Source organism: Pelobates fuscus, chromosome 3 (assembly GCF_036172605.1).
Source record: "Pelobates fuscus isolate aPelFus1 chromosome 3, aPelFus1.pri, whole genome shotgun sequence".
Lineage (NCBI taxonomy): Eukaryota > Metazoa > Chordata > Amphibia > Anura > Pelobatidae > Pelobates > Pelobates fuscus.
The window spans coordinates 249,913,925-249,927,927 of record NC_086319.1 but is presented as its reverse complement, the minus strand read 5'-3'; positions in this window follow the sequence as shown (position 1 = coordinate 249,927,927).

The following is a 14,003-nucleotide window of genomic DNA, read 5'->3' as shown; positions in this document are numbered from 1 at the left end:
GATGGGTGGACATTGACATAGCCACTTAACATTTAATCCAATTAATGATGTTTATTTACTGATATCTTGATATACAGTGATGATGTAATTTTGCTCTTATAAGGGTCTGCGAGCCCGCTTTTAATCAGATGCTATTAAATTTTCTCGAAGTTATTTTAACCTGAACTCCGTGTGTCAGTGTGAATTTACTTCTGCGTATACGCAATTTAATCATCCCAGATTTGGACAGGAACAGATAGATATTTAAACATATTTGTTTATTTCTAAATTAATCTACATCAGAACGACGTAACGGCGTTAAGGGGTTAATACACCCATTACAAATATCACACACAGCCAACACATAGCATATATATCATACACAGTCATCACACCTAATATCACAGACACAGACAACACAAACATTACATCATACATGGATGATGGGAGGAGGGCGCTGTGAAGATTTTTCACACAGGGCGCCTAAAGGCCTAAGGCCGGCCCTGCCCCCAGCTCCTCCTTGTGCTGCATTCCACCCCAGCCCCACTGCATGTCTCATTTCCCCCAGCCTCTCCTTGTGTCTCATTGCCCCCTAGCCTCTCCATGTGTTTCATTCTACCCCCCAGCCCTCTCATTTGTCTCATTCTCTCCCCCAACTTCACCAATTTGAGCAAACAATTGACCATTTTTATTGCTTATGACAAATCTCTGTGATGATGCTACTCACACAGTGTATATGGTATACATGTTTGAGACATGAAGCCTACTGGAGTCATAGGTTGTGACATCATATAGAACAGCAACTCCAATCAATATGACATGGGTTGTGTGATGGAGCATTAACAGAGATATTTGTAGGCCTAGACAAAGCAGTCCAGGAGAACGGTGAGATTGTGGTCCACTAACTTACTGCTAGTAAAGTCACTGCACAAATTCTGCTCATTGCCTCAGTAAGTAAAAGTGGCCAAGTTGTGGTAAAGTAGCAAACCCCTCACTGGAATACTGTGTATATTTTATCCAACAACTATACCTAGAAGAAAGGTAGGAAGAGAAGTAAAGATTCTTATTAAGTGTTTTTAAGTAACACTTGTGCTTCCTACATGACTAAACCAGCTGCTAAGCATCTACTGACATTTATTGTACAACACACTCCCAATGAGACCTATTCTTGCCTAATTGCTACCTTTACACATAACTATTAAATCTACATTAATAATCACAATGCATAGAAATGTGTGTCACTATTATTGACAAGGCTAGTGGTATTAATAATCTCAGAAAACCTGCTTTTCCAGTAGGATTCAATTGTAGGGTGAAACGCATTTCTCTGTCATACCGGATTTATTCTACTTAATGAGATAAATAATTGATCATGCAAGTGTAGTGAGCAATACCTTAAACATGTTGTTTAGTTTATTGTAAGAAAATCCATGAGGAACAATCAACAAGTTCAACAATCAACAATCAACAGGTTGTCCAAATGAGGAAAAAACAACATTCTGTCAATTCAATACATGTATTAACCTTGAAATTCAGATGGATGTCTCTGACTTCGATCCTCCCCAAATTCAGTCATCAAATCAATAAATACCCTCCGAGTACCTTTCAAATGCCATGCACTAAATCTGAAATATGGTTTCTGCTCTGTACACTTTACTGAAATTGCTTTAAGCAAAGTGACCACTGATGTAATTGCTGCGTAACACAAATACATTTGAGACTAACCTTTCAGTCACTTTAAATTTTTTGATCATCATCAGCTTTTTAAAAAAACTTTTGTAATGTGGGTCTCCAGAACAATGCAATAATGCTCTTCACAGCTTCTCTTCTTACTTTCCCCACCCCTCGATCAGTATATTTTCTTCTAGAACTAACTGCTCAATTTTAACACTTCCATAAGTGCTGCCAGAAAGTTCTTCTGGGTGTCTTCTTTTGTTTTTTATCTACAGTATTTCTCTTGGCTGTCTAGAACCTTCATTTCAGAAAGTATCACTTTACTGAGAGGGTAGTGGATGCATGGAATAGCCTTCCAGCTGAAGTGGTAGAGGTTAACACAGTGAGGGAGTTTAAGCATGTGTGGGATAGACATAAGGCAATCCTAGACTTAACACCCCACTGCCCAAATACAAAATAAATGTTAAAAAATCACCGTTTAGTAGATACACACCAAAGTAAAGCTTGCATAGATTTAAATATGTATTTTTTCATTGGGGATATATCTAGAAACAGTTTGCAAAACCTGGAGTTGTCTTGTCTGCTGCCTTTACAAGCTCTCTGCTTCTAACTCGGCCCAGATTTTCTGTGGCTGTCCAATCACAGACTTCCCAATGCAGCTCAATGAGAAGTCTTTGTAAGTCATGTGCTCTGAGCAATTGCTGCCTCTTGAGGTCAGCTGCATTGAGCTAACGAAACCAGGACGTAACATTACGTGTTGTCTGTGGAAAGCCAATGGTGTGTTACCAGGTTCATTTATAAAAGTGTCAATTCCTATTGAAATCTGCACTTTTTGCTAAATTAAAAATGACTCTTCACACATAAATCTTTTCATGGGGGGCCCAAGAGGTAGCCTCATGGCAACCTGATGGATTCCCCCTCCCCCCCCCCCGGTGGGCACCTGTCTCCCGGTCAGACGCAGCGCGGGAGCTGTGTTCTCTCTGCTCCCTCTCGCTGCGCGAGCAGTCTACTGATGCTGGGAGCAGGAATATGATGTCAAGCTTACTGACACACACACAATATTACCTACAGACAAGCTCACTGACAAACCCATGCTTTCTACAGAAAAGCTCACTGACACACACATGCTCTCTACAGACAAGCTCACTGATGCACACAGGCTCCCTACAGACAAGCTCACTGACACACTTGCTCACTACAGACAAGCTCATTGAAGCAAACATACTCATTACAGACAAGCCTATTGACACACACTCCCTACAGAAGAGCTGACTGACACACACATGCTCCCTACAGAAAATCTCTATGACACACATATGCTAACTATAGACAAGCACACTGACACACACACGCTCACTACAGTCACGCTCACTGACACACACACAAATTCACTGCAATCAAGCTCACTGACACACACACATGCTCCCTACAGAAAAGCTCATACACACATGCTCCCTACAAACAAGCTCACTGACACACAAATTCTCACCATAGACAAGCTCACTGACACATACATGCTAACTACGGACGAGCTCATTGACACACGCATGCTCTCTACAGTAAAGCGCACTGACACATAAACATGCTCACTACAAACAAGTTCACTGACACACATGCTCACTACAGAGAAGCTTACTGACACACACTTGCTTACTCCAGACAAACTCACTGGCACATACACATGCTCATCACAGACAAGCTTACTGACACACACACATGCTCACTACAGATAAGTTCACTGACATACACATACTCACTGCAGACAAGTTCACTAAAACACAAACTCACTACACACACACACTCCCTACAGAACAGCTCTTTGACACACACATGCCCCCTAAAATAAAAGCTCACTGACGCACACATGCTCCCTAAAGACAAGCTCACTAACGCACACGTGCTCCCTATATACAAGCTCACTGACACACACATGCTCACTACAGACAAGCTCATTGACGCACACATGCTCCCTATAGACAAGCTCACTGACACAAACAAGAAAATAAGGTGGATTATCTTACATGTACTTTTAAGATGGTTCTTTACATAGGCATATTCCTATAGTAAATCCTACAGAAAAAAACAGTAGATAATAGTGCAATATCGCCTATACTGCTTTTTCTTATAAGTCTAATAATGCTCTAATGAATGCAAACTCACAAAGATGGAGCCCCTGTACATTGGGCTCAGATGGTTCACCTTGTGGGATGTAAAGGGTCCCACTCCCTCCTCTGTGTTTCAGGATCTTTATGAAGGGTGATCACAGGTATGCAGATGAAGGGTAATAAAGTGCTTTATTTTAAAATTGCACAGTGAAAAATAAAACAGTAATAAAACAATAAAAGACCTTACAATCTCTGTTGATAAGTCTTAGGTTGTAGTCCTAGTAGCAAAACGCGTTTCGCCCCTTCAGGGGGCTTCCTCAGTTGCTGATCCTTTTCCTAGCCATTTGCTGATCCTTTTAAATGCCAATTCTTGCCGCTTTTTTTCCTCCTCTCTCTCTGTTTCCGGTCTTCAATACTTCCGGTTTCTGGTCTATGCGTTACACCCTTGGAACGCATAGATACCATACATTGGTTTCCTGTAAATTCCTCTGACCTCTTCTCTTTCGGTTTGCTGGTCGTTCCACCATTGGAAAGCATTAGTCCGTGCCTCCTATACCTTTTGTTGGAACGCATTTTGCGTGTCATCCAAATGTCAGTTCCGATCTAGTTGTATATACAAGCATCACTATTGTCCAGTTTCCTAATAGTTATTGCTCATACATACCAAAAAAAGGGGAAGGGGGGGGGGGGGGAGAGAGAGAAGGGGGAGGGAGGGGAAGGAAGAGGAAAGGGAAGGGAAATATATATATATATATATATATATATATATATATATATATATATATATATATATATATATACATAGAATAACCAAATTGATAAGAGATATCTAAAAAGTCCTGCTATGATAAATATTGGGAACATATATATATACAATATATAAAAAATATATAGATAGATTATATAGATCCTAAAAGTTTAAAAATATAAACTAAACCTAATGATGAATAAAATATAAAACAGTTAAAAATGGCACACCTCAAAATCAACATGTGGGGCTAGTGAATTAAATTAAAATATATATTTCATTTCCTCTTTCCCTAACTTGCGTATATAGTCCCCGCCCCTCCAGTCCCTTTTGACCTCTTTGATGGCACAAAAGAATAGATCCCCTGGATTCTGATCATGTACTTCTTTAAAATGTAGCGGAACACTATGGGTTTCCAACCCATTTCTAATATTTCTAATGTGTTCTGCTACTCTTATTTTCAGGGGTCTGATAGTTCTGCCTATGTATAGTAAATTACATGGACATTTTAAAACATATATATTACTCCTTTTGTATGGCAGGTTAGATGATATTTTATGCAGTAGGGTTTCTTTATGATGTCTCCTATATCTGTTAAATGTATTTTTTTATTATTAGTCGTTCTGCAGGGAAGACACATTCCACATCCAAAAAAGCATTTCAAGTTCTGTAAAAAGTGACTGGGTTTCTTTGGGCTAAGGCAACTTTTAACTAAAATGTTTGTAAAAATTTTTGCACCTCTATATGTAATTTTAGGTTCAGACTGTAGGATCTTATTTAGGATAGGGTCATCTTGTAATACGTGCCAATATTTTTTAATAGTTTTCTTTATTTGTCTATTTCGTCCATTATAGTTACAAATAAAAGAGATGTCACTGGCATTTTTTTGTTGTTGTTCTTTTTTTGGTTTATATTTAATAAGTTCCTTAATCTGTACTTTTCTTACTTCTTAGAAATTCTTTTCTAAAACCTCTCTGTTGTACCCCTTCTCTATGAATTGTTGCTTAATATAATTTGCCTGTTCCATATAGTCTGAATCTTTTTTGCAGTTTCTTCGAATCCTTAGGAATTGACCTCTTGGTGCATTTTTCAGCCATGGGTTATAGTGACAACTATTTCTTTCTATATACCCATTCGCATGAACCGGTTTAAAATAATTCTTGGTGTTAATATTCTCATCTTCTATATAGATGTGTAGGTCCAGAAAATGTATTTCCACTTTGCTACTGCAGCTTGTTAGGTGAATCCCCCAATCGTTTCGGTTGAGATAGGTAATAAAATCCTTCAATTGTTCTTGGTTGCTTGTCCAAATAAAAAATATATCATCTATGAATCGGCGATAGGACACCAAGTATGCCCTCCATTCATGGCCCTGGGTGACAAATGACTCTTCCCAGAATGCCATGAATAAATTAGCGTAACTGGGGGCAAACTTGGTGCCCATCACCGTTCCACATATTTGCAGGTAAAAATCGCCCTCGAACCAAAAAAAATTATTTGTCAGAATTAAAAAAATGCCCTCTAAAATGAACTCTATCTGTTCAATTTTAAAATCTGATTTGGATAGGAAATGGCGTACTGCTGCCATCCCTTTCTCGTGTGTTATTACACTGTAGAGAGAAGTGACATCACAGGTTACTAATGAGTAACCCTGCTGCCAAATGGTGTCTTCCAGAATTTGTAAAATATGGATTGTGTCTGTGAGGTACGATCGGTTTTTAGAGACTAAAAGAGTTGCAAAAGAGTGTCTATGTACTCTGATACCCGCGTGGAGATAGAGTCGATGCCTGATATTATAGGCCTACCAGGGGGCTCTGTGATGTTTTTATGCACTTTTGGGAGATGGTAGAAAACTGGAATTTTGGGATTAGTTACAAAGAGATATTCTGCCTCATTATCATTTAATATCTTTAAATCCTTCCCTTTTTCTATATATTCCTTAAATTTAGTGGTGATTTGTTTCAGAAGGTTATGCGTAAGCTTTTTATATGTCGAGGAATCCAACAAGATTCTTATGGCTTCCTCCAAGTAGTCAAACCAGCGGATAAGGCGGGTGGGGGTGGGGGGTGGGGGGGGGGGGTTGTGATGTTCAATAGACTGGGATCTATTGAACATCACAACCCCCCCCCCCCCACCCGCCTTATCCGCTGGTTTGACTACTAGATCAGTATTGTCTCTTATGTCCTTCAATGCTTTCTTCTCTCCTACAGTTAAATGTTGTTGATATTTATTCTTTTGTAAATTTAACCACTTCTTTCATGACCATGTTTTCAAACGTTTTCATTTCATGAGAAATTAAATGGCGTGGAAAAAAATGCGATTTCTCTTTTAGTGATGTGTGTTTGTACTCATCCATATTTTCTTTGGGTGCTTGTTCTATTTTATTAAAACATAATTTTTGTAGACATAATTTCATAATAAAATGATTCATATCTACAAAAAAATGTTAAAGCATTAAAATCCACAGTCGGGGCAAATTTAAGACCTTTCTTTAACATACTTATGTGTTCCTTTGTTAATGGTTCGTCTGCAAGATTAAAAATCCCATCTATATTGATGTTTTCCCCCTCTTCTCTCTGTGACTCCTTCCTATTTCTTCTCTGTCCTCTTCTTCTTCTGTTGATCTTTGTCTTTTCCCCTGCATGTCCCATAATTGTGAGTCGTTTATCCATTTTCTTCTGTTCTGTATCAGGTCCCTCCGAAAAAAAGAAGGTGACGGAGGAGTATCTGGGGGTAATGATTTCCTAGTGCTTCTATTCCTCGTTGTAATTAGTTCTGGTCTTTCACTTGGAACCTGCCTCGAATTTAGTGCTCTTCCCATTTGGTTTTTTTTTTGATGATGGCCTGAGATGCCTTCTTTTACTGCATCGCTATATGTTTTAGAAATAGTGGCATTATGGTGTCCTTTTGTCTCATGTGTTGTAGTATTATCCCTACTTGTGTGTTGCTGGGTTGCTATCGTGTATCTCTCTTTGTATGATTTATTTCTAGTTGGTGTGGTTGGTTTATAATGTGAAACAGGTGTGTCGTGAATCATGTCTCCTCCTATTTGTTTTCCACTCAGTCCTTATTCCACTCTTTTCCTGTGGGTGTTTATTCTGTGGGTCCCTTTCCCTTCTCATATTTGCCCTAGTTATTCCCTTAGGGGTCTTACGCTCCAATCTATCTTGGTGATTTTTCCTCCAATTTTGTGAGTTGTACATATCGTGGGTAAATGTTTGTTTATGACTTATTTTTTTATATAATTTTTATTGCTGTTTCCCTTGTTTTTAGGGTTCCTAATGTTTCCTGTTTTATAGTAATTCATATCTCTTTGATATTTACTTTTTTTTGTTTCTATGATTTCTGATTCTATCCTGTCTACTTTTTCTTTGATTTCCCTTAAGGTACTATTGTAGATTTCAGGGCTTGTGGATTCTATCAAGAGATTTTTCCATTTGTTTATCTCTTCATCCAGCTTAGGGATATTCTCCTCCCTTCTTGCCACTATATATCCCATGGTGCTGAATGAAAAACCGCTCACTGACACAGACGTGCTCCCTACAGACAAGCTCACTGATGCACACATGCTTCCTACAGACAAGCTCACTGACACACACTCTCACTACAGACAAGCTCATTGAAGCACATATACTCACTACAGACACGCCCATTGACACACACATGCTCCCTACACAAAATCTCTATGACACACACATGCTAACTACAGACAAACACACTGACACACACACACATGCTCACTACAGACAAGTTCACTGACACATACAAACTCACTACAGACAAGCTCTCTGATACACCCATCCCTTCTACAGACAAGCTCACTGACGCACACATGCTCACTACAGACAACCTCACTGACGCACACATGCTCTCTACAGACAAGCTTACTGATGCACACAGGCTTCCTACAGACAAGCTCACTGAGGCACACATGTTTCCTACAGACAAGCTCACTGACACATACGCTCATTACAGACAAGCTCAATGACACACACATGCTCACTACAGTCAAGCTCACTGACACACACAAATTCACTACAATCAAGCTCACTGACACACACACATGCTCCCTACAAATGCATTACAATCAAGCTCACTGACACCCACACACATGCTCCCTACAGAAAAGCTTACACACACATGCTCCCTACAAATTCACTGCAATCAAGCTCACTGAAACACACACATGCTCCCTACAAACAAGTTCACTGATACACACAAAGTAAGTACAGACAAGTTTACTGACACACACACACATATATGCTCCCTACAGAAAAGCTCACTGATACATGCTTCCTACAGACAGGAAACACTGAGACACACACAACAAGCGCACTTAGTAGCAGACACACACACACAATAACTGTTATGGGCTGAAGTTTACCTGGCACTGGGGGGGTGAAGTAGCCATTTTCTGACTTCTTCCTTCCAGCGAGGTCAGCAGCTTGCATGCAGGGGTGGAGCTAACAAGCAGGCAGAGCTTTTGCTTGGGAGGCTGGACTAATGTGCAGGGGTGGGGCATGCGGCGCTATATCGCTGTAAATTGTGCAGGGAGACTGACAGCCTAATCATGGTCGCACCAGCCTCCAGCACCTCCCTCCTTAATCTCCTGGAATTGACACAGACTGTCACAGTCCGAAGGGGAAATAATTAAAACGGCATTCGTGTAATGATTAGGGCTGCCTGCCCGTCGTCCCCAGGTGCTGCAGTTCACCGGGAAATTTCCCGATATCACAGTGGGCCAGTCCAGCCCTTTTCCCTGCCAGACACAGAGGCTTCCTTTCAGCTCTAGTGATGCACTCACAGCTTCGGCAGAGCTGCAGAGGTCATAATAAGCCGATCCAGTCACCATTCATTGGCTGAGAGCTTCAGCTGAACTCTCTCAGTCAATGAATGGCACACTATGCATGGAAATGTGCACAGAATTAACATAAGCCAACCTAGAACTCTTGTTCACGGCTGGCTAAGGATGCCCAATTATGCTGCTGGAGATAGAGCTATATATCCGGCAGCAACGGGGTTAAATTCCGTATGTGCAGCGTTTCATAGCAAAATTATGCACTATATACTCCAAGCACCATGATTACTTCAAATCACTGAAGTGGTCATGGTGCTTGGAGTAACCCTTTAATTGGATGACTGCACAGTTCTTCAAACTCTGTGCAAAAACTTTACATATTGTTTTCCTAGTGCATACACACCTCAGTGTCCTTCATGTCAATATTGCTAAACTCTTTGTCCATTCCAACCTTTCTTCTTTACACATTCAATTTCTGCTACACTATCTTAGCAACATAGATAATATCACCGCTTTCTAATGTTGCATGTAACGTGTTACGTGTATGTTTTTTGCACTCTCATAGAGTTTATTTACCACCTTGTTTACTGCAGCCTCCTATTCATCAGCCTTGCTCAGGGAGGTCCCTCAACATCTTCTGGATTTGAACTCAATTACATGTATGTATTGTATACATAGCATTGAGGAATAAGGAGGTACTTTATAAACCAATATAGTATTCTATTATTGCATACCTCCCAACAGTTTACATGAACAAAGAAAGACAGTTTAATTTTAAGCATGTGAATGTGGGTATGGTCACGGATGGGGCTGTTCTGAGAAATTAGGTGACTTGCAAAAAACTATTTATTTTCATAACATAAGTAAAATGTAATTTAAAACAAGAATAGTGTATCTTATTTACGACTGACTTCTAAAACCATTTATTGTGGTTTAAAAACACATTCCTGTGAATATTATTGCTGTGGAGCTTTGTTATATACTCGGCCACACCTCGAAAAGAGGGACATTGGGACAGAAAAGCGGAAGAGTAGGATTTGGGCCCAACATAGGGACTGACCCTCCTAAATAGAAACACATGTTAGGAATGTTATTGTGAGTGCTGTAGTACAACCAGACAGGCTTTTTAAAGGAATAGTTAAGGCACCATAACAACTTAATCAAAATTAGGTTGTTATTGTGCCAGAACCTCTCTGGTGCTGTTTATTTTCAAGCCAGTTGAATGAAGGGAGATTCACTGGTTGGCTGAGAGCATCAGCTGACATCTCTTAGTAGATTAGCGGCACCACTGCACTATTCTGTAAGAGCCTACCTGTTAAGACTTTTGAGGTTTAACAGTGCAAGTGCAATTTGATGAAGTTGCTATGGTGCCCGGAGTGTTTCTTTAAACAGCAAACTTGAAAAACAAACACACTCTCTCTCCTGATGCAAGCTGACTTATAGTGGAATTAATCATGTTCCTGTCGTAGTGTAAAACTGTTAATTGCTATTATGAAATATGTAGATAATATGTTTATGGAGGCCTCATTCTTTCTTTCCACTCTAACCAGTTCAAAACTACTTTTCTTAACACATGACTCAACCTAGCACAACCCATGCTAATCCACATTCTTTCCTGCTGGGTGTGGTGTTCTGTTTAACCTAGCTCGGCTAAGTAGGATGCTGTTGATCTCCATCCATAACCAATCTTACAGTATTTTACTTATTGGTGCTAAAGTGACCTACTAAACCATATAAGCCAGCAAACAGTAGGCTCATTGTTTTCATTAAATCCCCTCTGCCCCCTCCCTACTACTTCGTCTTTATTTTCGTCTCCTTCAATCTAATAAGTAAGCACTTACTTTTTGATGCTTTTTCTGATTGGTCTAGAAGAGAGTGTTAGCTTTACTTTAATTTTGCCATTGTTATCTTTTTTTATTTTATTCACTTGCTGCCACGTCTGAGCCATTCCCCCATTTTCCCTCCTCCCTCATTTTATTCCTTAGCATTCTGACACCCTCTCCCGCTGTTCCGAGGTTTACCACGTTTCCTTTTGTCCCTTTTTTCACGTTTGCCGTGTTTGGTAGCCATTTTCTGTTTTATTTTGGGGTTTTTTACGGGTGTTGCGCATCTTGTGAGATTTACTTGTTTAGCTGGTTCTCAACTATTTTTCCTGCCCTTTTACCTCACAGGCACTTCACCTCACTTGATACTGTTATTTGCCTCCCTCTGCTGCCATGTAATGTTTAAACGCTATACAGTTATTTGTTCAATATTTTTTTTCTGCATCAAATATTTTCAACCAGTGTTTCCCTTATCTCCACCACGCCCTAAAAAAAATTTCACATGGGATGTTACTTTGGTTAGTTTATTGCAATCTCTGGGACGATAATGATTCGTTATCGTTAAAATTGTCTTTTAAACTTACTGTATTATGGCTTATTTATTTCAAACATGTTTCTAATATTAAAGTTGAGTTAGTTAATGGACAGTTTTCCCCTACTGCTTGCTCGTTTACTATGCACACACTAAAATTGGTATTCAATCTGCCTTCTATACTTCCTTTCCTAATCATCCTGATCTTTGTGTAGTTAAATGTCTCAAGCTGTACAAGCAAAAAACAAAAACAAAAAAAAATCTAATCAGACACTCAGCCTTTCTTAACTCCTTATTTTATGTTTGTAACCCTTTCCTTCCGAGCTCTCCTGCTACTTCAGCTAAATGACTTGGACCAGGCTTCCTCAAACTCCGGCCCTCCAGATGTTGCTGAACTACAACACCCATGATTCTATGAATGAAATAGATAGGCTGAGAATCATGGGAGTTGTAGTTCAGCAACATCTGGAGGGCCGGAGTTTGGGGAAGCCTGACTTAGACTAACCATGGCTGGTAATCGTGTTTCTGTGATTGGTGGCATTCTTCTATAATCGATATGTCAACTCAAGTTTTTCAAGCTGGAGGTTGACATATTTAAAGCAGCATAGTTGGTCTTCTGAATGAACTTTTAAGGCATTCTATTTTAAGCCTGATGGCTCATGTGTCTAGTGTAATTCTATATAAAGCTCTGTTTATCCACCATAAAAAGGATGATTTGACCTTTCTGGGGAAAAGGGAACTGGAGACGTAGCATTAATCAGAAATTGGCTGCGCAATATACGGTACCTAAAGGGCAGTTCCTACGGATGCGTAGGAATTACTCAAACCAACAAGATTTTGTTTCTCAGTCATACGCCTTGAAAGAACAATTAATACAAAAGGGATAAGATAGTGAAGTCCTTGATAAAAGTATTAAGGATGTTTCACTTTTAAATAGGTCCCCCTTTTTTAAAAAAATTAAATGGGAATTCAATATAAGAGAAATTTGGGTAAAACTCTTTGAGATCTGTATATCTCTCTGGCTCAGCTTGAAAACGAAAACAAGCAGAATACAACAATATATAGAACAACCCAAATAAGAGATCTCTAAAAAATAGATTAGAGGGGGCCGAGCCAGACTGTGGAGCTGTGCAGACACACTATCTGTAAGCTACTGAGCCTGGGCCCGATTATCGGCTGTAATCGCCTCATCTTGAACCCCAACCTACCACATCTTGCAACATAGAAGCTGGTGAACCAAGGGATACCTTGCATGCCCAGAATGCCCGCTGGATTGCTTGAGCTGAGGCTTGGGGTCTACATTACCCAGAGCAGGGGAGAGGCAGCCGCTCTCCCAATCCATCAACGCACGCAGCATCCACGGTACCCGTCTACCCCCCCGTCTCCGTCAGGACCGGTGGGGGTTATCCCGGTCCCAACTGTCCCAATCCGCATACCTCTGTGGACTCCAAATGCTGGCACCGGCCACAACCATGTACCATACCTGCAGGCCGCTCGTCACTCCAAAATGGTGGATGCACATTCTAACGGGGTCTATGTGCCTCCGGAGTACCGTTACAGCACAAACAAGCCTCTAATCACCCGCTTGGACAAGTTGTTCGATAACTTCTGGGCACGGATTGAAGCCCGACACGCTGCTGCACAGACACAGCTGCAGGAGAGCTGGAGCACAAAGGGTAATCAGAGAGGCGGCAGCCGGAGAGGAACTGGGACACCCTCGGGCACTACTTTGACGAAGCAGTCCACAACTCTCCACACTAGCCCATCTGGGCCAAAGGCCATCAGGGGAACAACCCAGGTGGAGGCCTAACCGCCGTAGGTGGCACAACAACACCAAAGCCTCCAGACCTGTCCCAGCAGGGACGGATCCAGTCTTCGGAAGCCCCCGAGTCTGTGGCTACGTGATGCCGGCCTTACAGCAGGCCCGGAGCTGGAGGGAAGAACCGGCTAGCTCTTGGCTGTCTGCCAAAATCAGCAATTGCCCAGTGCCGTCGGCACAGATTTCACCTGGAGTAATAGGGTGACCCACTAGCCCCTGGGGTGGTCCCCCCCACATACATAAAACATGGACGCTAGCTCTATATGTCCTGATGCCTCACACTGATGCAGTACTCATATTTATATGCTTATGTTCCCTTATATTGTTTTTGTCCTTCTTAATCTACCTGTCCGAGGTCTTAAAAGCTTTTGGGTTTCACAGAACTATATTCAAACGAATAATGAGCTTGTATATATCTCCATCTGCAAAAGTTTGTGGAGGGGGATTAGAATCTGAAATATTCATGATAAACAATGGGACAAGACAAGGCTGTCCACTTGCCCCTATGCGTTATATCCTCACTAT